Genomic DNA, 23,057 nt, shown 5'->3' on the forward strand with positions numbered 1-23,057 from the left:
TTCTGTTATGTGCTCATTTTTTTCTAGTCGGATAATTTTCACCCTTCTTTGTCCATTCTAAGGTGAAACTTCTTCTCCAGCCTTCTTCAAACAACCAAAAAGCAACCCAAAGTTTGGCTGAAAATCCAGATGGAAGATTACAGAATCTACATATCTTAAATGAGACGGATGAGTAATGCAGCTTACTTGTCTAAATCACTCAGAAATCCAAATTACATACCACATGTTACTCCTTAAGCTAGTCAAGAGCAGTTTTCTTTTTTTTTTTAATTAATTCAGGCTAAATGCCTTTAATAACTGAAGAGCTGAGAAGACAGAGCACTGCTGTAAACAGCGTTTTGATTCCATCTGACCCTTGTATTATGAGATCAGACCTTAAGATACATTATCTGGAAATGTGATGGTCAATTTTTTCCTTTGAGTGTCACTGGTTTAAGCAGACTTCACAAAGCTGGCAGTTCATGTAATCTATACGCAGTAGCTGGTCACTCTGGTATGCTCTCAGATGCTACTTGTTAAAAATGAAAAATGAGAGCTGTACTCACATACAGGTGTTGCGTGTTTCTGGGGCAACAGCTTTGGAACACAGCTGTAGAGTGGGTACTTCCAGACACAGCAATATATATATATATATGTTTATCCTGACACTTTGCCGAACCAAAATTACAACACTGAATATCTTAAGATAAGATTAAATCCAGATTTAAACCAGGCAGGCTTAGCCAACTCTAATAAATAACATACTCTTTACAGAGATGTAGAGTTGTTTGCTTAGAAGTCCATGTATAGCTGGGTGGATTAGTTGCATATTATGAGGAGTAAGCCTTCTGCCTCCCAATAGCCGTGTTCATGCAAACTCAGACACATATGCCTGCATCCATGACCACAAGTGAAATGTATGTGATTTGTGCTTGAAAAGAGAGTGGAATCTGTTAGCTAAAATGGACACCGTCTTTACAGGCATTGTCCTTTCCTGGAAGCGTTCCAAAAATTGAACAGATGGCAAAAGCCTGATAACTTTTCAGATATTTTGTCTGGATCACAATGCAAGTGACATACTACCACGATGCACGTTCTCCCCTCCCTTCACTAGCCTGTTCCCAACCCAGTCCAGATATCCCACTGCTAGCCAAAGAAAATATCAGTTTTGTTTTAATATAGTCCCAACCCTAAGCCAAAAGAATCAAATCTTAGCAAGGAAGGACATGCAAGTGCCCTTATTCTTTGCCTTTTAGCTTGCTTTTATTACAAGTCACTTCAGCGGGGAGGCCAAGCTAAAAACTACGGCAGCTAGCTGAATAACAGAGGTGCTGAGCTCTGACCTCAGACACACCTGGCAGCAGGATATCGAGCTAGAAAAATATGTTCAGAGAATTCAAAGGGGATCTGTGGTGAAAGTAAGGCAGTACCTCGCATCTGTATTGCTATCTGTAATGCCTTGGAAAGCATAAGCCAATGGTGCTTCCCAATGAGCAAAGCAGAATGAATGCTTGCCTGCTTTGCATACCATTCTCATGAAGAAATCGATTTTTCATTTTTAAATATAACATTGCACCTACTTACAATTTCTAAGACTATGTACTGCAATTTGCTGGCACAAACAACAGATCCTATAAACTTCAGCAATGTCAGGTAACATCTTTCCGGAGTTCAGTCAATAAATAAGCTCCTCTGTTGCTGAGTGATTTCACCATCAAATGACTTTGTTTAATGTTGTGAAAGTGGCCAACCACACTGTGTCACTTGAGAGAAAAAGAAATCTGGAATCTGAAAGCATGGGGAGCAGAGAACCACGCACTATAATTATTTCCCTGGAGCTCCGTCAGTGGGTTTGTGGATAACCATAGAAGTAAGAACTGCACCTCCCAGGATCTAATCTCAGAGACGCTGAACAGGGACATTTGGGCTCTGCAACAGGAAGCAACTTGGCACCAGCGGTGCCCCAAAAAGAGAATCAGAGCTGTAATCTCAACACATGGGGCTGCCAGATTTCCCAACTGTAGGGAAAAGACATGAGCCAGAGTCGGGGTGCTTGCTCTGATAATAAGATCTAGGGAGATGATTAAAGAAAGAAGATAGCAGCTTGGAAAAAAAGCTCTTGGGAGTTTTTCTCTTCTGTGCTGAGTCTTGGCTTGAGTCACCTTGTTGACCTCTGGTTGAATGCAGCTAAAGGACAACAGAGGTTTATGAGATGGGCAGATTTGGCTTTATCTGAAGGCATTCTACAACAATTCAGTTTGAAGACAATGAAAGACACCTTTTTGCACCTATCTATTTGAGTTTTCTTTTTAAGACTGTTATCAGAAATTAGGTTTTTAGTTGAGCTAGAGAGGTGGTCAGATTTATTCTGTCTTTCTGAAGAAGAACAGTATAAAAAATAATTCTCCATAAAACCTTTTGTTGTTTTTTGGACCAATATTTTGACTCTTCCCCCTGTCCTGTGCTGGACTGCTGTAACTTGTATCCTCCTCCCTGTGATCCCAGTGGAGCAATGAGACAGACAAGGACCTAGAACAGCTGCTCTGTACAGGCTCCCTGCCCGCTGAAAGAGTCCTTGTCTACTCTGTTCTGTCCCTACAGCCGGGTTTAACCCCTCTAAAGTGGATAAAAATAATCAAGGATCAATTCACTAAATACTTTTACTTCAGCTGAGAGATGGTTTGTTGCTTTTTAAAGGGGGCAGAGAACACCCTTCAAATTTTGTTAAAATATATTTTAGTATAAAATATACTAAGCAGAAAGATAAGAGCAGGCAGTTCTCCAAAATCTGCTCCTGTTTCACACAGCCTGTTCCAGCCAAATGCACCGAGTTAGGCTTGGGACATAGATGCATCAGTAAGATGGGCTGTTGTTATTTTGATTGTTTTGTGTTGAATTTTACTGAAGGTGCCAGCTGTCAGTGATATGAGTGGGTTTCTGGTCAGAAAGAAAGTGCTGCAAGAATATACCTTGTTAGGGCATCTATCAGCTCCCTATGGATTCACCTTATCTAGTCAAGTGTCAGAAACAAACACTTACTGTAGTCAGTTCTGTGGAGCCGATATAACTGTCAAAGAAATTGGTATTTCTCAGTATCCTTGATATAATTGCCATGTCCTTTCCCAGACACTGATTCCAGAAATGGTATGCTAAGTCTCTTCTTCTAATACTTGCATGAGGAAGAGATTTTATTAAGACGGTCAAAGTAGTAGATGGGGGACCTGAAGGCCTCGGGGATCACGGTGCCAGTCCTGGAAGGGGTTTGAAGCCCACAGGTGCTTCTAGGCTCGGTACTCTGGAGGGAAACACCACCAGCATCATTGGCACCATCCAGTTGGCTGAGACTGATACTGAGAATATCAGTCAGTGGTATGTGGGGAAAATTATTTTACAGGAGCATCTACAGGCTGCAGCCAAGAACTGTGTAGGTGCTGACTGTGTAGGTATTGTGCATATAGTAAGGCACAGTCTCTGCCCTCAATATGCAGTATAAGCAAAGAAGACAAATGAAGGGTGTATACATGGAGAGGAGGCAGAAATATTATCTCTCTTTTGCAGATGAGAAACCATACAATCTTAAGGTCTGAACGCTAACAACTGAACGTCAGGGCCAGATTCCCATAAAAGGAATTGTTTACCAATGTTTTTCATTTGCAAGTAGCAACTTTTAAAACATTCAGGAAGAGAAAGGAATAGTGTTGCATCTGAATGAAAATCCTTAGGTGTTATGGCAATGTATTAAAACATATCACATCTGAGTGTTTGTCAAGTACAATATGCAAGTGGCGAATGCTCAGTCAAATGTATTTTTCCAAGGAATCAGCTGCTTTTTTATTGCATTTATCAAATATATCTGCATGGAATGATATTTTCTAAGACATGAATCAACACAACATATGTTATAGTGCTTCAGCTTTGTTTTCGTAATGGAAAGAAGCTGCTTTAATAGCATCTGTTGTAGTGCTGGGATCATATCCTGCCACAGTTTCTCAGTGAAAAAACTCCAATTTCAAGTCAAAGAACTTGGATCCAGCATTAAAGGAATGGGCAGGCTACTTGTGGTCATGCCTGCTATTACCCAGTTATTGTTCTGCTCTCTTCTCCTTAATTATTTAGCAGAGTTAACACAAAAAACATCGTAAAAGAAACACTCAGACTCAGTGTCTGCATCATTTCTGGATGCAGATATTCTTCTTTAAGACAGCAAGGAATTTGGACTACAAAGTCCTATTGAAGTCATCACTTTTTTTCATGTAGGGTTGTATCTCCCCTACGCTGCAGTTGTCTTCTAAAATGTAGATTGTAGATTATCTTCCTTTGAGAGAACAGTAAAATGAAAACTTGCTGTACTGGGACTTGGTAAACTGCCTGTAATCTAATTTTATATTATGGGGCACCAATTACTGGGGAATTCATATGCTACTAAATGTCAGTTCCACTCTTGTCCTAGCAATGACAAAACCAATTTGTAAGTCATTCTAATCACGAGAATGCCATGCTGAAAAATCTCCTTATTGTTCCTTCACAATTCCCCTGATAACTGCAAGAGTATGGCTCTTCAAGGTCCTTCCACCCTTACCACTGCCCTGCAGTGGAAAAAAGTACAGATATTTGGATTTTAAGTCCTTTCTCTAGGGGTGGTAAAAAAAGATAATGGCAGAAGGTTTGAATAGGTTTCTCTCCTTTTGACCCTGCTAAGGTACAAGGAGTTTTACAGAAAAAGGAGTAGTTAGGATCATGAGATTGCAGTAGGTTTTTATCCACTCTAAATACTCTAGCTGTGGTTAATATTTCATATTTCCATGCAGCGTAATAGACACAAAGGTGTGCACTGAGTGGAGATGTGATACCTGTTGCAAAGAGCTTCGGTCTAAATCAGACCCACTGTGATTTCACAGGAAATGAGGAAAGAAGGAAGATATCTGAGGACAACAGGGAGGGCTTTTAGGGCAATAATCCATGAATTACACCAGTCTCTACTTCCTTGGTTTGGTTTTGCAATTTTATAAGCAGAACGATAGTCAAGTTATGCAAACAAAAGCTACCCCCGGCACAGGGAACGCCCTTTGAAAATCCCTGTTTATTCAGTAGATGAGGGTATATGGACCCTCATGCTTTAGTGATAGGTATTGAAATGCCTGGATTGATACATTTTGCTATATATAAAAATAGAGAGGGGAAATAGAAAACTTTGACATATAAAAGGATGATAAACTAGAAACATAATTTAAAAGAACTCTGTCAGTGTTTGAGTGTCTGGCATTTTCTGCTTCATGAATTGTAATCTTTGATGGGGGCAGGGAGGAGAGCTCATTTCAAGTCAGAGAAGCAACAGAGAGAATTTCTGATGAAAACCCAGGTTGGCTTGAAGGTACTAGCCACAGGTAGATCTCCGTGGCTCATGCTGGCTAGGTCTGAAGGCTTTTTGTATCAGCGAGAACTTAAGACCGTGCCTGGTCATCCTCCAGAAATAACTCTGCTGGGGCTGGTAGGGTGAAGGGAGTAAGCCACTGCCTGGAGACACATGCTGACTACATCCTACACAGTAGGATTAGCCCAAACATAGGCAACACCTCCTGCCCACCACTTCCTAAGGTATCCTCTATGTATACGTGTGGGTACACGATCACAACTAAGGTAGTCTCGTCTGTCAGGTGCATGTAGTCCCTTCTATAGGAAGAGACAAATGGTTCCTGCCTCATCACGTTCCTGTGAGAAGGGAGGGGAGGCAGATCTCTTGTGCCATGTGTGAGGCTCTGCAGAGCGTACACTGGCCATGATAAACAGAGATTTTGTTTATCAGCTGAGACACTTTCCTAATTCCTTTTTCTTGTGCTGGGTTGCATCATCCTCACAGAGCACAACAGTTCCAGCAGGCAGAAAGGTCATGGCATCTGGCCCCCAGTATTTTTCTACCATCCTGACCTGGTATTAAGTTGCTTTGAGAACATCCTGCCACGCTGATAGCAAACTGATGATAGCAGAGTCCGCTTACTAAAATGAGTGTGGTCAAGGATGAATTTGATACAAGGATGTGGCACAGAGGTGAATAGAGCTACCTGTTCCTGCCCCCTTCCGCACTGGAATTCTTTTCATTGAGATATTTCTGCTCTTTCATACATCTATGCAGATGATGAAAACAAAACAAACAGAAAAGGCAGTGCACAGTTGTATTCAGGAGTATTCTAGTAACAAGCTTATGTAGTTGATGGACACAAATACAAAAAAAACCCCCAAACACGTTCTTTGCTTATAGCTTCTTTTTTTTTTTTTCCTGGAGATTATTATTCTCTTTATTGTACCCCAGTATTATATCTAATGCACGAAGCATCCCAGGTAATGATGCAATTTTGACAACATTTTAATTTATTGATGAAGTAATGTTGCTTCTGAAAACCTGGAACATGAGGCATATTCCTACGTGTAATCTCCATTGCATGAAGTTATATAAGATCACTTATCGATCCCCTAGTCATCTGCACCCTTAGTATGATTCCTCTATCAATATAATGTAAAATGACTGAGTTTCAGGAAGCAATACCTATTCTGTGCTTGGCTGCAAGTCTGAGCTCTGTTTTAACATTAGCTTATAAAAGTTGTCCCTTAATAAACACTGAAGTCTTCTGAAAGGGGGAAAAAATGTCAGTATGGCCCTTTTGACCTGTAGAAGAGATGTAAATTTACTCACACTAACTGGAGAGCAACCACTGCAGAACTAAAACCTAATCCTTTGAGCTATCATGTTTGCTCAGTAGCAAAGAAAATGATGTCTAGGGACCTACGCAGCAGTTCCAAATCACGAGTGTATGTTTTCTAAATAAGGAGCATCTTTCCCCCTCATAGTTATAAATATGGCTGTGTCACCTATATGATCCAATGGGCAGCTGTAGCCAACAGAGGTCTGGACTGGACTGACAGTAACAGATGAGCCAGGGGTCCCATGCCCTGCTAGTCAGGCAGCTGGCTCTTCTAGATTAGATTTATCCATCAGGGGAGTAGATGTGGGTTCAGCAGGAGGCAGCCGTTCTGTTAATGCTCTGTATTGTTAGGCAATAACCTCCGGCCTGTCCCTGGAGTAACTCGTTCATACTTTTCAAATCAAAACGCAGCCAGCTCCAGGGTACTGGGACCCTCAGATAATGGCATCATTCCAGCCTCTCGTTTCAAATGCCATTGCTCAGCTGGGGCAAGGAGAGTTGCGCCTGACCTCTCCGGTGGCCTCTCTCATTTTCTGTTGAGCCCAATGAGCTTGATTCATAGGACCAAGGTAAAGAAGAGGAGTGCTTGTCTGGGAGTGTTTTTTGCTACATATACTGAAAGGAGCTACCTGGAGAGCGCCACTTGTCAGGCGGATGACTAATAAAACATGTGATACTAGCACATTTAACAAGCACAAACATCGGCATCTTGAGCAGTAAATGTGCATTGCCTAGCTTTTTGGACTTTTCCTGAGCATAGTAAATCTATACAATCAACACCAGAAACATGGACAAGAACGTACATGCAAATAAAAAGCACACATATCTCCTCACATATGTTCAGCTCTCATCCCTCTCCTGATAAAAGTTCTACATTTCAAAAGCCATCAATCAGCAGGAAGATATAGTTTCTTCTTTCTGAGCCTATTAACACGTTCTACACAATAAAAGGGGAGAGAAAAACAAGAAGATAATGATAGGGGGAAACAAAACCAAACCAAACCACTCTTCTTGCAGTTCTGAGAAGCATTTACCAATCTCATCTCCCGTAGAAAAATTCTGCTCTGTTTCAGGCACTCCTGAACGTACTTAGCGCTGCTCTTGAGCACACAAAACATTCCTCGCAATTGCCTTCGCATCCCAGCAATCCACAGAAGATCTTACACATTTAGTGCAGAAAATCTTTAAAATCTAATAGATCTTAAGCTGCACACAGGCTGTGAGTGCTCCCACAGCTCCCTGCCACCCCCCTCCTGCCTTTTGCTGAGTTAATCCGCAGCTCTGCCGGCTAAGGGGACTTACCAAGGGCTTTTCGATGGGAGAATGCAGTTAGGCGCTCTCACACACTGGAATAGCTGCTACCCAGTAATGAAGCAGGAACTGAGAAGTCTCACTCTTTCAATAGCTATTCAGGTAGTGCTGCCAGCTTTCTCTAGCTCTCTGCATACACACACATTGGGCGGGGGGGAGACAGTGGGGGAGAGAGAGGGAGAGATGCAATAAACTCTGACTATAATTAAGAGAGCTCCTTTCTACAAATTACAGCAGCAAAAGATCCCTTTAGCAGCCTTTTAAGCATGATTTCTTCAAAAAGGAGTCCCTTACAAGAAACACTGCATCGTTCCTACTCTCTTCCTCTCTTTTTTTTTTTCCCCAAGAAAAATTAAAGCCAGCTCTCTCCAATATTTAGCTATTGACGTATCACAGGGAGGTTATTGTTGTTTGGAGTTTTGATTTTTTTTTTTCTTTTTATGATGAAAGTTTTATTGTGAAATTCAGCCTTGTTTGCAGCCAAAAGGAGACCTGACTGTGCTCTTTATAAGGAGCAGCCTCTCAGGAAAGCAGTTTAGATCAATAATTTCATGCATTTAATGACAGTACTCATGAAAAAAAGCATCTGTGCTAAGCAATTAACTAACTGGGAAGGTAACAGTTTAGTAAATACACATCACTGCCTTTTTGTACCTACATACACCATTAAGGGAAAAAAACAATACCACATGTAAATTAATAGGAGGATTTATAATGGAACTCCTGAACTTGGAAATATTTTACAGAGAGCAAATGTATGGTGTCCAATGTGCCCAATCCACAAGGAATGAGTGTCCAGTCTGTCAGTCAGTGATGATGGTTACTTGCTCCTAATACACATGAAGTAAAAACTGTCATAAAATTTTGGAATATTATTGCATTTGGCAAAGGGATTTGAAGGATTTAAGAAAGTTAAATCTCCAAGACAGATCCTTTCTTTATTAAAAAATCCTCTTTCTCTGAAGCTTTAAAATTATTTATCCTTTCATTACTTTTGATGTCACCTTTGATAAAAATCAGATAAAATATATCCTCTCCCTAACTAAAAGAAGAAAGTGTTCTGGAAGATTTCCCTCCATCAGTCCATCTCTCTTTCTCACACATAATCACCCATACACCCGCCTACACACATGCACAACGCGATAAAAAAAGTAACAACTGGGGGAAAAATCATCAATTTCCTTTAATTTACTAACAGCCTTGTTCCCCAGATAGCAATGGCTTTGTCCAGATCTTGGTAGAACCACAGTAACCACAGGGTCATCTGTAAAGCAGGTGAAAAAAGGGTGAAAAAATTAAACAGGGCATATGAATGTGACTTTGCCCCCATGAGCAATGCAGGCAGCACCACAGAGCCAGCTCTGCAGAACCCCAGTGTGACAATGACTTTACGGATAGTTGCTTGGTACCACCATTCAGAGGTATGAGGGAAACCTTGAAATAAGGATGGAAATGGGGAGAAGAGAAAATAATTAACAAAAGCCTATTAAAAAAGCAGTCACAACAGAGAGTTGCCTTATTGACAGCTCTATCTAAAACACATTAATGCTCTGCAACACTCCATGACACTCTTGTTCAACCTGCTAACCTTTTTACAGGGGATGTTCTCACACATAGGTGTCCAGTTGTTAATCTCCAAAGCATGTACTTAGTATTTAATTTCTCTTCATCGAAGACAAATAATTCTGGGGTCTTGCCAAGTTTATTAGGAAGTCATAAAACATGAAATGTTCAGGCGGAGGCTACTTCTAGGCTTTGACTTGTCTCAGTAGCAGAAGTCTTGAAAAGATGGAAATTTCTCGTCTTCATTGCTCCTGCCTCCTTCTTGCTCAGAATGGACAAGACACGGTGATGGATACAACCTTGTGTTTAAGCCACAGACCAGCCCTGCCTGGCACCTCTCATTCCTAAAGGGACCCCAATGTGGAGGAACTCAGGAAGCATCTGGAGTCATTGGAGTACACAGAGAGTAGCAGCCATGACTTCCAAGTCTTTGTTTTTCCTGCTATAAAAAGGAGGGAGTATTAGTTGCCTACAGCCCGTACATTGCAGCATCTCAGCATCTGTTAGCATCATTTGCTGTGGAAATTCACCCTTACGAAAAGTATGCTCAGTCTCTCTATTCATCCTTTGGAGAGATCAGCCAGGAGATTGGTAAGCTACGATGCTTGCAATGCCAAAGAGCTTCTCCCAAGGTCAGAGCTGCTCTGTCAGCACTATTGGGGCTTCTCGTCAGTACCCCAAAGATAGCCCCAGCTCTTCCCCACCACAAACACCCTTGCTGCAGGACCATGAGGATCTTAAATCCCATTGCTATGCTCCCATAGCTGGTATGTCTGTACTACCACAGTAGGACAGAGCATGGCTTAGGGAAGAGCTGCAGGTATCTGCCATAGGTAGAGCATCTCTGCCTTGCGAGCTGTACTAGCTGAAGTTGTTATTTTTGAAAAGCTTGTTTCTAGAAATTACAAGTAGACAATGGAAATCTGTTTATGTTGTGAGGGCAACCGGAATAGCTGACATTTGACATCTTTTTGCATTAAAACCAAACTTTCCAGCCCTCCAGCTACTCCTCCATCTGGGCTTGCTAAAAGAAGGCTTCACAGGGAAGAATGGAAACAAAGGGTTCAAAGAATGAGTATTACCTTTAGAATGATAGGAAGGCTCTATTCTTAGGGGATTATATTAATTCAGTCAGATCCGCGGGTTGTCACTTGTGAGGACATGCAACTTACACTTTAATAAAAAAGATTCCTTTTTGTAGTGCAGGTAAAGAGGCTGGGAGAGCTCTCCCATAAATTACTGCTCTACAACTTGGAAAGAACTAACAAATCATCTGTGACCTGTGAATCTAATTTTACTGTGCAAAGAAGTTTTCCTCTAGGGCTCTTTTCCTCATACATGTGTCTATTTGCCATTCTTCATTGACATAAACCAATTTCTGTGGTTTGCCTGTCAATAACTGTACTTAACTTTTAATGTGTAACAGTAAAGCCATTGACCCCCAGTAGAAGCAGGTTCTTAAAGAAACAGCTCTCATTTTCCCTCGGATGTGCAACATTTTGCTTTAAATACACCTCTGAACTGAAATGTGCACTTAATACACTGGAGGATGGGGGTGATATAAGGTTTTTTGTATGTCTTGTGTGGATGCTGCTTTCCATCATTATCAACTAGGAGTTTTACACACTGATATCTTGCTTACTGTCTGAAAATAATAAGATGTATCTAATAGGGCACATGATACTTTGGCAGTCAGTGTGGAGTGGGTACTGACTGGTGCTAACATGTCCTAATGATGTTTTTTCCTCTGTCTCTTCATCTTCCTCCAAACACTCTCCATGCATGACTGATTGTCCAGAAAGGTTACACTAAGGGAGCAGGTATCAGCACAAGTTTTATAATGATGTCAGAATTACTCCAGGATCAGTATTACTAACACAGGAGAATTGGTATTGCTTTTACAATTAAAAGAAAGCTGAATGGTCTGAGATATGAAAATACATAACTTGTGCATGCAAACAACCTCTGCCCTGCAAGTGACACCACAGACATACTGTCCTAAGGAAAGCATTTCACTTTTTGTGGTGATAGCTTAGATAAAGCTGACTTCTGCAGACATAGCCATCCCCTTTCCCTCCTTTCTCACAAAACTCTAATCATTTTACAGTGCAAAGATACAGACACAGCCTGTCTTTCAAGCAGTAATTTTTACGTGTGTTAGACTTGCCAAAATTAAGCATGTACATGTTAATGTCACACTGTAAGATTTTATCCCATTAATTAAAGGCAATTTATGGAAGGGAGGTGGGGAATTTTTATGATAATGCTTATATTGTCTTCTCATTTGCATCCAGGTAAACCTAATGTCAGTGTAGTTACTATCAATTTGCACCCATAACAAGTCTGGTCCACAACACAAAATTAATCAAGCTAGTGTTGTCAAATCTAGGGTAGTATGTAAAAAACCAAAAATACTACCTAACACCCCAAGTTTTTGTACATATAAATATTGCCTTATGGCTTTTTTAAGTCCATATGCCACCGGCAGGAACTTCTGCAATGTCATTGCAGAACCCAAACCTCAAGGTGAGGCTGTATCACTCTCAAGGTGTCCAGGCTACACTTTGTACCACTGGCATTTTGAAGCCATTATTCTGAACAGACTGTTTCTCCATAAGTGGAAGAAGTTGATGGCAAATGACCATTTTTTGAATTATGTATCAGCACTAATGCACTGCTTGTGTCAGCTGAAGAGAAACATAATTCACAATAATGTTTATTAACTAATTAGAATTATAGAGTCAGAATTAGAATTATAGAATTATAGAGTTTCCAGGAGGAACTGGACAGGGAGAAAACCCTTTGTATTTGTTTTTTCTGGGTTTAAAAGAAAACACACATATTAATCTTGATGTACTTCAATACAACCTGAGTAATTGAGTTGAAAAGGTGTTCTGTTGTGGGTTTTTCTCAGGTGTTCATGATAAGGAAAATTCTAGGCAGATCCATTCAGAAGCTCTGGCTGACTCAGGGTCCCATTGCGGTGGACTTCTATCCTTACATTGCCTGACCTAGCAGCTTGAAAGACAGACTAAGTCTGACACCGGACAGGCCCTCAGCACATATAAAGCTGTCTGTTTCTGCTACGAAGACTAAGAGCTGAGTTATGGAAACCCAAATAGTAGCTCACCAGTTACTGAAAGCAAACCCTAAACTGGGTTTCCACTTTCTTATTTGCATTTGGGGAGTTTTAATGGCCCTCACAGCCTATTCAAATCTGAGGAGGCAGAAAAACAGTTTGCATGGTAATTGCCATTGAGTGGACATATTAAAATACCTGAGAAGTAGAAAAGAAGGACGTTAGGAAAGGAAGTACTAACCTAATACCAGGAGCACAGCTGTCCCAGGGAGGTGACCGCTAGCAAAAAGCCTCTGTGAAGCATGCAGAAACAGCAGCACAAACAAGTGAGGTGGGCATAGAAGTGGTCGGCTGCCGAGTCCAGTGTTTTTCCAGCAATTTCTCCCCATGCTTTGCTCTGGCAGGCGACCGCCACACCGCATGGCTTGCTTTACTGCTCCGTGCATTTTGAACACATTGGCAAATTTCATTCCCCTCCATTAGACCGCTTGTGCTAGCACCCCCGTTAACTGATCTGGCAGCGGATCTGTTTAGGTTCCTCCTCTGTCCCCATCAAGCTGCTGTAGCAGTAAGTCCCAAGGGACCTAAAGGAGCTTGTTCCCCTCTCCTGACTCCGGATGGCTGTGGTGGTGGCTAACAAGCATGTGTGGGTGTTGCTGCTGTGCTTGATGGAGAAGAGTCACGTAAGCGTGACAGGAAAAGAAAGCTACAAACATGGGTTGTACTGTTTGCTTTGGAAGTGCTGAGATGTGCGGTTGTGCTGATGCCTTCCAGACCCGAGTGCCATAACTGTGGGGCAATTGCTAAAATGTCTGGGATGTGCCTAATAGTGCATGGTTTCATGATACGACATGAGATGAATTATCAGCTTATCTCTGCCAAAAGGGACAGTCTGGTCACCCCCTTCCACCTCCTTGCCCCGCTGCTACTTTTGTGGCATATATTGAGCCAGAGCTGGGTCTCATCTGACTGCACAATAAGAGGTTCAACACATCATTAAATGGCAGAAAATTTGCCCAGCATATAAAGTGGATGGTATGTCCCCGAGTGAGTGATCAGAATGGGTTTACTCCGAGTACAGCAGATTGTCAGAGCCAGCACCGGACTGCGTAAGGGAGGGGTGGAAAATGGGGAGGGGTGCAAGAATTCTCCTTTTCAGCAGCAGGGAAACGTTAGCCCAGGGCAATCTGTCATAAAATCATACATGAGCATACCTGTTGAGGGCTGATCTCTGGACAGTATTCCTGAATAGTTGTTTAACCCTAAACAAGACCTGAACCACATTTAGGAGACATATGAACGTGCTTGTTTGAACATCCCAAGGATATTCAAAATTCTCAGGCAATATTGTGGATGTCTTCATGAAGAGGACAGAATAAAAAGGAGTTTCTGAAGATATGGGAGGGAAGATGAACAAGTGGGAGAAAGTGTCCCATCCTGTCTCCCCCCTAAATTCATTCTCCTAGGTGAAGAGGTAAAAAGTGTAATTATTAATAGTTTCCAAAAGATAGCCCCAGTGGAGTGGGGAGAGAATCGGAAGGGTAAGAGTGAGAAAAACTCGTGGGTTGAGATAAAGACAGTTTAACAGAACAGAAAAGGGAAAATAATAATGATAATGATAAAATATACAAAATGAGTGATGTACAATGCAATTGCTCACCACCCGCGCTGACCGATAACCAAATAGCGATCGCTACTTCCTGGATCACGCCTACCATTCATATACTGAGCATGACGTCACATGGTATGGAATACCCCATTGGCCAGCTGGGCTGGCTGTCCTGGCTGTGCTCCCTCCCAACCCTTGTTTTGTTTTGTTTTGTTTTTTTCTTGAGCTGAATGTCCTTGACTAGCAGTGTACTAAGCAACAACTGCAAACTTTTTTCATATTAAATCCAAAACACAGCACTAGGAAGAAATTTAACTCTATCCCAGCCAAAACAGGACAGTATCTCTGAGGTAGTGTACTGCATTGCAACTCTCTGCAGTCACAAATGCCTTTAAGATTGTTTTTGCTTTATACATTGCCCTATATAAAGTTTAATCAGCAGGGAACAATGTACTTCATCATCAGGAAATGAAGTACCTCTACAACAAGCCTGATTTGAAACATCCTGGAGCTGTTCCCTTAGATTATCACAGAGGAAAGTCCTGGAGAAAAAAATCAACCACTTTCTAAGTGTTAATTTTTCTGTTTCCTAGAGAAAGGTAAAAACAGGTTTTCACTGTTGTTCCTTTTATGTAAAGGATAATCACACTGATAATCCCAGTTCTTGTCAAAGATGATGAGGCTGACAACATGAAGGAGGGGAAAAGGGTCAGGAATCCTCACTTCAGTCTAGTCTGAGCCTAAGCTCACAGGAAAACAACACAAAGACATGGATTAAGCACAGAGCAGGGTCCACCATATCACCCAGGTGAAGGTGAGTAAACCAAGGAGAGCAACGTATGTGTAATGCAGGGGGCAGATGGGTATTTGGCACGTTCATGCAGTGGTTATGCTTAGAGGCAGAGGTTATCTACCACTTGGGTAATGTTGCAGCTTCTGTCCATGTGCTTGGCCCACCTTTGTGCAGAAAGTAGGGCATGGAGGAAGAGGAGTCTTGCCCTAATGGGGTGTTGGGATGTAGCCTGGATTTGCACCTGTGCACAGGAGCTCATTTGTGCTCCCAGACACAGAAGTACGTGCACAGCCAACGTGAATGTGATTTGACTGAAAAAATGGTGGTTGAAAAAAGGAGACATCATAGACTAGATCAAGGTCATACCAAACAAAACTATTCTTTTTAGGCAAAGTACAAATAAACTTCCTACAGTTAACCTGACATCCCAGGCTGACCTTCTTGCATGACACAAATCCAGGCTGGCGTCTGCTAACATCCTATGACTATGCGCGTCCTTCTCAGGCGTACCAAAGTTTGCTGGGCCATAACTGATGCCCTGTGTTGCCTCTGCCCCATAACACCACAGCACACTGCAAGGAGCTTAGGGGAAGGACTTCCAGGAGGAGGTGAGGGGTAGTTGCGGGAGTCAGTCTCTCTCTACCACTGGAGCAATAGTTGCATCTTGCCATGCCTTGGTAAATAGTTGTCCCAATGAAGAGACACCTTTGCCTTTGAACCAAACCTTGTATTGTTAGCCAGGACACAACCAGTGGTGGCACAAGGCCATATGATGAGACCTACAGCAAGGGAGAGAATACGATTAACAGCCACCAGAAAGCGAGCTAATAGGCATCAAAATCATACTCTGACTACCATGGAAGCTGGATTGCCAGATAAAAGTTGAACAGAAGAAGCAGAAGCAAGAACTGGGGAAGAAAAATAACATTATCTATTTTTATTGTCTCCCTGAGGGAAAGGGATGAGAAGAAATAATGCCAAAAGCACAAGAAGAGTTGATAAAGGTTTACTCAGCTTAGAAAATCCTACTCTTTAACATTTTTTATTCTATGAAATATAAATTAAGGCATTAGTACTTGAGGGGGTTTTGGTTTCTGAATAAGTACAAATCTAAATACATTCTACCTGGTGTCTGAAAAGCTTGAAAGCCTGAGAAGACTTGAGATTATCCTAACTAGACAAATAGGGCATTGTAAGAAAAGTCCTCCTTTATTGCTTACTCAGTCCTAGGTAAAATAGTGCAAAGTTACTCCTTATATGAAGAGAATATACACAGCAGTCAAAATATTTGGAGTAGATCTTTAGCTAAAAATGGTAAAAATTGAATTAGTCCAGCTTACACCAGCAGAGCATCTATGTATCTGAGAAAAGTGTAACAGAGGAACAAAATGCTGCTACATCAGTTCATTCCTTTTGTTTTCAGTTAATTCCCCCAACACTGCCTGTGCATGCTCTAGGCATTTTTTTAAAGATTGGGTTTAAATTCACCATGTTGCTATGCACTTAACTATGGGTTTATATTTCCGCTCAAAGAATTCATGTGTAGGGTTGTTGTTTTTGTCAGACATGAGTCCACAGAGGAATAAAAGGCATAGAAAGATCAGATAATAAGAGCATTTAGAAGACAATGATAAATCCCCAGCAACATAATTGAATATGTTGTAAATTTTAAATATAATTTATGGTTGATCCTTTCTTCCTTCTTCTCTATATAAGCCTACAGTACTGAAGAAGTAGTAATGCCCTCTGCTACTAGCCAGGCATAAAAAGAATACGACTAAATCTCCTGGGTGCTCAGCACTTCCAGAGGTGCAGCAAGGCTTGATGTGAGGCATGCCAGAAAGCCAAATTTAAATTCCTGAATGCAAATCTTCCACTTCACATTTTTCACAAAACAGTGAAGCTCACTGAGGAAAGACAGGGCAGGATTTAGCTTCAGGCTAAGCAGCGGCACAGGGAAGGAGAAAAAGCCTGCCAGCAGCAGTAGATGCGGTCAGGATATGTCTACACTGTCTTTCGTGCCGCACAAGAGCGCTCTGGCAAAGACAGCCATCTCCTGTGGTGGAGTGCACATTCTGCTGCAGCAGGCATGACAGGGAAGGTTGGTATCCATAGGCATCTCCCTTGAGGATATCAGCCTAAAAGGGCATGAAATGTGATGACCAGAGTAATCCAACTACATGCAACTTATGAATTCTGGCTGACCTGCAGAAGCTGTTGCTTTGAAAAGGCTGCTGTGGGGGTTTGGACTTCTCTGCTTGCTGAGCGACTGGGGAGAACAGAGGGCTAACCTTCATAATTTGGGTCAGACAAGCCAGTGGGCTGACTGAAGCCTGGGAAGACTAGCTGGCTTTAAACATCATTACCAGCAAATTCATTTTTCCGCCCTACAGGCTGTGTGTCTGTGCGCCTGTGTTATTGATTCCAGATTTTAAACGCCCCTGAAGATATACCCAATGGACTTGAAGTTGAAGATAACATAGAACTTGCAGATGGCAACGGGAAAGGCTGTGCTGGCCTAGGGCAGGGAACTTGCATGCTCCGGAATTTCATTTCCCTGAAGAAGTGACCAAAAACCAGCCTGTGCCCAGGAAATGTGCTAAAAAAAATAGAAAATGAAAAGCAGTGCACAAGTAATGGAAAATGTGAGAAACTACAAGCTGAGCAGGTTGGGATCCAGTGCAGTAGCATGGAGAGTGTCCATGCAGGAGGACAGCCTCTTAAGCCTGTGGCATTTCCCTTACAGGCATCAGCCAAAACGGGGCTGGATGCTGATGGAGAACTTTTGGATGGCACCCAGACCAAGCAACATGCATGTTACTCTAACTCCAGCAGTGGCTAACATGTGTGGAGGTCTTGCTGAAAAGAAGGGTGGAGAAGTGGCTGACCTGGCCTAAGGGGAGGCATCTTTCAAAGGACCACCATGGCAAGATATTTCTAAACTGCATGTGTGGTTCTGCCATCACTGATCTAACTTTTCGTGTACACCCTCTAGTAACAGAGTAGTCTGCTATTAACAGCAACTATGAGGTTTTCCTATGATTCATCTTTATACCTTGGAAACGGAGAGATGTCATTGGGACCAACGGTTCCCACTTTGTAAGACAGATCTCAGTGGGTCAAAACACTAACTCCATGAGATCAAGTAGTATTTATCAGATGGTTCAACATGTTCCTTTCCAATCACCACTGTTTAAAGAGATCAAAATCCAGTGCTATAAAATTATTTTATCTTGCATCTAGTAATTCCTACTGTATTTACAAAAGTAATTTTCTCAACACAGAATGCTTCTTGACTGTGTTTCTCCCAGTATCTATTGCCCAGTGGAGTAATTGAAGGTGCTTCAAAAGAAAGTAGATAAAGAGATTTTGAAGAAAGGAAGTATAAAAAAGTGAGAGGTAACAGCTATTAATTATTTCCTCTTTATGTATGTAACACACCAATTTTAGATGCCCTTACTAGTAACGTTATTATACAGTTGTTATGGAAGCGTCAAGCTGTTCACCAAGCCAATGCAAAGCATTTTAAGCAGTACTAAGTGTAAAACCAAATGAATTAATGTGTTTTTCATAGAGTTTCTTTGATTGTTTGCTTGTATTTTACTCCCAGGAGAAAATCCAACTGAAAACCAGAGGCCTGTTCCTGCCAACTTTTATTCAGCTAAACCGTCCCATGGATTTCAACAGAACAATGGAAATGTCTAAGAATTATCCACGTGAGCAAAGCTTAGGAATGCCAGCTACCATGATTGATTGCAATGCTGTCTTCAGTGTGGTGTTGGTTGTGTAAAGAAAATGCTTTGCTTTCAAGACATAAAAAATCAATTTCAGTTTTATTATTATGTGTCTTGTACCTAAAGCAGACTGGGCCAGATTCCCTGTTACCTTGCATGTTATATAAGCATTAGCATTCCGTGTAGCAATTTGCACCCAGCTTGAACATGGTGTCAATGGCCAAGTGAGAAAGGTGACCAAGAATATGGCTCTGGCTATTACATCATGATGATACAAAATAATGGGTAGCTTCATTTTCAGGGATCGCCATTCTTTTTTACCTTTTTGTGGGAGATCGAGACATTATTTGGAAAAGTTAGACTAAAACAGTGTGAGATGAGTTCTTTCACAGAGGAAAAATCTGGTTTCCTGAACAGCGGGATAATTAGCCTGCTGTACAAGTGGTATCCAGGTCTGTTCAGATCCTGTGATGAAATAGAGGTAGAGCTCATGGCTTTCTGTACTTTACTGTGCAGGTACATGCTTTCTGTACTTTCTGTACTTTACTGTGCTGGCCCACCAACCACACAGTGCAAGTGTTTAGTCCTTCACACACAGTCTTGGAAATCAGACTTGCAGTGTAGGACATGAGAAAAACCTATTCCTCACTTTTAAAAATTCTAATTGAAAATAATGGTGACATTTCCCAATGAAGTCAATAGTTTGTCCTTTTTTGTTTATTCCTAAGGGCCTCAAGAGAAGGTTAAAGCAAGGTTAGAGAAACGAAGGGAAGTTGTTTCCACCTTCAACAGCTCTACTGAAGTCACATAATGAAAATACCTTTCCTTTTTGAGAAATGGTTACTAATTCAAGTCACTGAGACTGCATGTCTGGCTATTGCTCCACAAAGAGAGCCAGCACACAATCGTTAATAATTATCATCATCATGTTTACAGTACTGAGAGATTGCAGATTAATCAGACAACATAAAGATGGAAGGGAGAACAAGAAGCCAGTGGCTAAAGGATGATGTTTAGTGTGGCTCTTGTGAGTTTTTATTGGGTATTTATTAGTTCCACTTAGCGGTCTCCTGTACAATATTTTCTGAAAGAGGGTTTGGGCCACTCCTGGGGAGGAGACTGCATGTCAGAAAGGTGAAGCAGGAGACGGAAGATAGATCAGTCACATGTAGGGGACATCCCAGGTCACACAGCAGAGCACCTCACATGGTAGAGAAAGCCTGTGTTTAGGCACCTGAATCACTTCAGTGTTTTAGACTTAAGAGAAGCACCTCTGGTAAGGCCAACACCTTCTTACAAAGAAATAAATTCACAGACTAACGACCATGACAACCGAAGTGAGGAACAAACCACTGAACGACTTCCCATCCTCAGCCTTATATCTTCTAAGCATACAAGGTGGTATGTCTCTGTTCAGATAGGATGAGTCCAGATGATCCATGAAACCACCTGAAACTGCATGATATGCAGTTGTTCACAAGTGGTAATAGCTCACTCAGCAACCACCATCCTTCAGCAAAACACCAAGTGCAAGGAATGGATCTGTCTCCTTTATTAACATGATGGTGTCATGTATATACCTGTGTTTTATCCTAGAGTTAATCCCTTCAATTAAACTGTGCTATGAAAAGCTTTCTTCATAGTATGTGTTACATTCCCATAGAAACTGATTCATTCACACCGATCTTGGATTTTACCTTTAGCATGCTTAACTTCTGGGTCTGTAGTAATCTGAAACACTTTCTCTAACTATGAGAAAAATCTGTCTTTTTTGACTACAGCAGCACTGATTGATTCCGTGCTTACAGATGGATTTTTTTTATGGGCTCTTATTCACTGATGCTTCAGAAACCTATTGGTTGGTTGTATTCCCACAGCTGAAATAAACTGGTGGCACAGGAGAAAACTGCCACATTTGCTGAAACACCCCAGACAAATTGCTATTCCTTTAGCTAACCTTATTTTTTTTTATTTTCCAAGAAATGTGCTACATTTCTAAAGAGACCAATTTCAAGGAAACTGAACACTCTGCCTTTATAAAGAAAAATGAGATAATATAGGGGGTGGGGAGAGAGTAGAAATATTTCTGGTTATTCTGGAAGTTTTTATTCTTTCTCAGTAAAATGTTATTAAAAAAGTATCCAAAGTTCAGTGCTGTTGGGTTTTTCTAAAAGACCTGGAGACTTAACTCATTATTCAGGTGAGTGGTCCAGAGAGGTCAGCAGGCCCGTTCCAATGAGTGATGACATTTAGCAAACTCTTGCAGGATGAAAAATTAAAACAGCAGTTCTGTAAGTTGCCTCACACTGGCAGGTGCCCCCATGTCTGGTGTGTCTTTCAGAATGGGCACAGGATTCCATTCAGGTGCTGACATTTTGGATAAATAGTTAATTTTTTAAATGCCATGGCATACTGGCTTTGAGGTATGTTTATGTGAATGAGGAAGGGATCGGTAGGGCTAAGTGTATACATAAGCCAATGAAAGACAGTAGCTGTCTAATTTGAGCCCTGTTCATTTGGAGAAAAGGTCCTTACACTTCTGCTCTTTTTAAGTTAAATTGCTTTGCCATTATCTGTATTTCTAATTTTCTTGCACGCTTCCCCTGGGAACAGAGAAAGGAATGGACATATTAGAGGGATCAGACAGCTGTGAGTATGGAATATACTGTGCAGTTAGAGTCAAATTATTACGGCTCTGATCCTGGGGCATGCCCAGAATCCACAACCCTTATTAAAGTCAGAATCAGGAGCCCTCTGCATCTCACAGATACAGGCTACGGCAAAATAAGGACTCATCCAGGCTGTTGCTAACATCAACAGAATTTTTAGACCTAAATCTATAAGAGATTTAGCCTCCTAAACCCGAGATTCCCAAGGCACTTTGCCAGCTGTGTATCCCAACAGATATCTATATAATTTGTATGCCTACATATCCACCACTGTACACAGAACTGTTGCTGAACAACCGCAAACAAACAACAATGTTTGGTGCTTTCTACTATATCTTGACTTTGGAGCAAGGCTTTTCCTCAATACAACCTCAACAGGCAAATAACTGTTTTCACAAACATGGGCTCCACATAACAGGGATGAGATTTGGTATAAGTAAGCTGGAATGCCGTTGCTAGTGAAGAAGCTGCAAAATGTAGTTAAACTGTTAACTAGCCTTAATTTGAACAGCATTCAAATCTGGTTGAGGTCCATTTCTGCAGGGTCTGCTCACTTTTTTAAAGTTCACGATGCCCTCATTGGAACAGCGATACCGATTACAACACAAAAAATTTCTGAGACTTCTGTAACCCCCACCTGGGTTTGGTTACACTGTTGGTGAGTTGTAGAGGGTAATGCAATAACGAGATGTCTGTGATATTAACATAATTGGTTATTCCAGATATAGGTAAATTGGTTTTCTCTGCATATTTCTGGTCCTCAATTTCAAATCAGTGGACCAGTGTATTGCGCTGCCAAATTCACCAGGAGATGTCAGACACCCGGCATGGTAAGTGAATGATTACACAGTGTGAGGGAAACAAGGGCAGATACCAGTAATAGCAAAAAGAGATTTCCTGGGACAGTAAGGAAACCAAACAAACACTCTGAGGGTAAAAGCTCTAGTCCTGGTTGTACATACATATATGACAGACCTTACTTTTCATTTTCAGAGTTACCAACATTCAAACTGCTCTAAACATGAGGTATAACAGCGTGTAGGAGGATTTGTGTTTCAGTCAGCCCTGTAAAAATGCTGACAGAGGTTGGAGATGTGACTGACATTAAGGGGGCTGTATGTATAAGATGTCAGGGCACGTCTTATCAGCAGATGGGCAACCAAACAGTGTTGAGTCTTGAGGGCAATGCTGTCTTCAAGTACTAACGAGGAATTTGTCTTAGCCTATTTCCAAACCAAGATACCAGTCCTCCTATCAGTGACTGCAATGTGAGGTGATGGTTGTAAATAATTATTCCTCCTCCTTCACTTCCTTGTGGGCCATCTGCTTTTTACCCTTTTGTCTGGATTTTGTAGTTGGCAGCAGAAGTAAACTAATACCTAATAATTTTTGCAAGATAAATTCAGCAAAATTAAGATTAGCTATGTAATTAACACAGGAGTTTAAACCTGAAAAGCTCCATTTTTTATTTGCTTCTTTTATAACTGCTCCCCATCGCACCTCTCACGCTCTTTTTCTATCATTCCTTTCCCATCTCTAAGTTCAATTTTTTCTCTCTCCTTTCTCATGTTTTGCTGTTCTCTTCCCCTTCTTTGTTGCACAGCCCTTGACCAAGTTCCCAT

General features: G+C 41.4%; 1 long non-coding RNA gene across 1 annotated transcript in view; it reads left to right on the forward strand.

Annotated features, from left to right (window-relative positions):
- LOC142076005 (uncharacterized) overlaps positions 1–20,915 on the forward strand; it is a 34,905-nt gene extending 13,990 nt beyond the window's left edge. The window contains exon 3 of the long non-coding RNA XR_012671077.1: positions 18,643–20,915. This is a non-coding gene — a long non-coding RNA (uncharacterized LOC142076005). The remainder of the gene's footprint in view (positions 1–18,642) is intronic.
- Positions 20,916–23,057: the final 2,142 nt, after the last annotated feature.

Source organism: Calonectris borealis, chromosome 1, assembly GCF_964195595.1.
Source record: "Calonectris borealis chromosome 1, bCalBor7.hap1.2, whole genome shotgun sequence".
Taxonomy (NCBI): Eukaryota; Metazoa; Chordata; class Aves; order Procellariiformes; family Procellariidae; genus Calonectris; species Calonectris borealis.